General features: G+C 61.7%; 1 non-coding gene and 1 pseudogene across 1 annotated transcript; both read right to left on the bottom strand.

Moving 5' to 3' along the window:
* Positions 1-102: 102 nt before the first annotated feature.
* On the bottom strand, positions 103-256 carry LOC145776469 (5.8S ribosomal RNA). The gene has a single exon (XR_014290257.1). It is a non-coding gene; the product is annotated as a 5.8S ribosomal RNA (ribosomal RNA).
* A 197-nt stretch (positions 257-453) lies between these two features.
* On the bottom strand, positions 454-2417 carry LOC145776435 (small subunit ribosomal RNA; annotated as a pseudogene).
* Positions 2418-2500: the final 83 nt, after the last annotated feature.

Raw genomic sequence — 2500 nt, 5'->3', positions numbered from 1 at the left:
TCGGCGCCGCGGCAGCGCGCGCTCGGCCTCGCTTTGACGGGACGGCGGCGTTCGGTCGCCGACCCGCACATGTGCGTCCGTTCGGGGCACGTTCGTTCGGTGAGACCCTGAGGCGGGCGCGGTCAAGGGATTAACCCGAGGCCGCAATTCGCGTTCGGATCGTCGACGCTCAATGTGTTCTGCAATTCACATCAATTCTCGCAGCTGGCTGCGTCCTTCATCGACTCGCGAGCCGAGTGATCCACCGCCAGGAGCGATAGCTCTGCTTTCTTTTTCCGAAGTCGCTCGTCTCGTAGCTATGGCGTCGCCGGTCGAGCGGTCGGCCTCCGACGCTTCGAGCCCCGTTCCGGGGCACTCGAGCCGCGCTTTCGTCGCTCCGGTGCTCGCCGGGCCTGCGCCGTCTCAAGACGGGCCGACCGAGGCTCAAAACGTTCCTTCGAAGAGGTGTTCAGGTAATGATCCTTCCGCAGGTTCACCTACGGAAACCTTGTTACGACTTTTACTTCCTCTAAGCGATCAAGTTCGATCGTCTTCTCGACGAGCCGCCGACCCGCGAAGGCCGGCGCCAAGCCGATGCGAGGACCTCACTAAAACGCTCGATCGGTAGTAGCGACGGGCGGTGTGTACAAAGGGCAGGGACGTAATCGACGCGAGCTGATGACTCGCGCCTACTGGGAATTCCTCGTTCGAGGGAAACAATTGCAATTCCCTATCCCGAGCACGGTCGGGGTTGCCGGATTTCCCGGCCCTTTCGAGCCGGGATCTCGAGCGAAGAGGCTCCGGCTGATCCGACCAGTGTAGCGCGCGTGCGGCCCCGAACATCTAAGGGCATCACAGACCTGTTATTGCTCAATCTCGTGCGGCTGAACGCCGCCTGTCCCTCTAAGAACGCCGGCGGACGCTCCTTCGTGGCGGCGCCCCGTGAAGGGCGTCGCCGGTCAGCGAGCGGCCGGGTATTTAGCAGGTCAGAGTCTCGTTCGTTATCGGAATTAACCAGACAAATCGATCCACCAACTAAGAACGGCCATGCACCACCACCCACGGAATCGAGAAAGAGCTCTCGATCTGTCAATCCTCGCCGTGTCCGGGCCGGGTGAGTTTCCCCGTGTTGAGTCAAATTAAGCCGCAGGCTCCACTCCTGGTGGTGCCCTTCCGTCAATTCCTTTAAGTTTCAGCTTTGCGACCATACTTCCCCCGGAACCCAGAAGCTCTGGTTTCCCTCGACCGGTCCGCCGCCGCCTCGACTCGAAGCTGCAGGCAGGCGGCGGCCCGGGGCCGGCATCGTTTACGGTCGGAACTAGGACGGTATCTGATCGTCTTCGAACCTCCGACTTTCGCTCTTGATTAAGGAAAACGTCCTCGGCAGACGCCTTCGCCTCGGTCCGTCTCGCGCCGATCCAAGAATTTCACCTCTAACGGCGCGGTACGAATGCCCCCGTCCGTCCCTCTCGATCATTGCCTCTCGTCTCGTCGTTTGCCGGCGGTCGAGGGAGGGGCCCTCTTCCGCTATTCCGTGCGTCGTTATCCGGGCCGCGTGCGGGCCTGCTTTGAACACTCTAATTTTTTCAAAGTAAAACCGGCGCCGGGCGCGCGCGCCGTCCGGTCAAGGAAAGCGCGGCCCGGCGGCCGAAAGCGCGGCGGCCGGCCGTGCGCGACCGCGAGGTCGGACGGCCGGGCGACGCCGGCGCCAATTCCAACTACGAGCTTTTTAACCGCAACAACTTAAGCGTACACTTTTGGAGCTGGAATTACCGCGGCTGCTGGCACCAGACTTGCCCTCCAATCGATACTCGCGCGCCCGGGCGCCGCCGGCGAGCGACGACGCGCCGAACGTCCGCACTGCTTTGCGATGTGCTCATTCCGATTGCGGGCGCTCGTTCAGAGTCCCGCATCGTTATTTTTCGTCACTACCTCCCCGCGTCGGGAATGGGTAATTTGCGCGCCTGCTGCCTTCCTTGGAAGTGGTAGCCGTTTCTCGGGCTCCCTCTCCGGAACCGAACCCTGATTCCCCGTCACCCGTCACCACCGCGGTAGGCCGAGACCGTACCGACTCGAGTTGATAGGGCAGACACTCGAATGATCCGTCGCCTTCGACTTGGAAGCGCGCGATCCGCTCAGTTATCCAGAGTCACCACGGGGACCGGCCGCGCGCGCCGCGAACGACGACGCGACCGGGCCGGCGAGGTCTGATAAATGCGCGCCTTCGCCGGCAGCGTTGCCGCCGGCGTCGGCGCCTTTAGCATGTATTAGCTCTAGAATTGCCACAGTTATCCACGTGCGACGTGCGTCTACGATCAAATGAACCGTAACTGATTTAATGAGCCGTTCGCAGTTTCGCCGTACGAGAGCTCGCACTTAGACTTGCATGGCTTAACCTTTGAGACAAGCATACGACTACTGGCAGGATCAACCAGGTAACAACTTTAAATTCGTTCGGCTCCGCGGCCTGCAAGGCCGGGACGCCGCGTCTTTCGCGAGACGCCCGTCGTTTCGGCGCTAC

The sequence above is a fragment of the Aplidium turbinatum genome, chromosome 8 (assembly GCF_918807975.1).
Source record: "Aplidium turbinatum chromosome 8, kaAplTurb1.1, whole genome shotgun sequence".
In the NCBI taxonomy this organism is placed as follows: domain Eukaryota; kingdom Metazoa; phylum Chordata; class Ascidiacea; order Aplousobranchia; family Polyclinidae; genus Aplidium; species Aplidium turbinatum.
The sequence above is the reverse complement of the archived record's forward strand: the minus strand, read 5'-3'. Positions and strand labels throughout refer to the sequence as shown.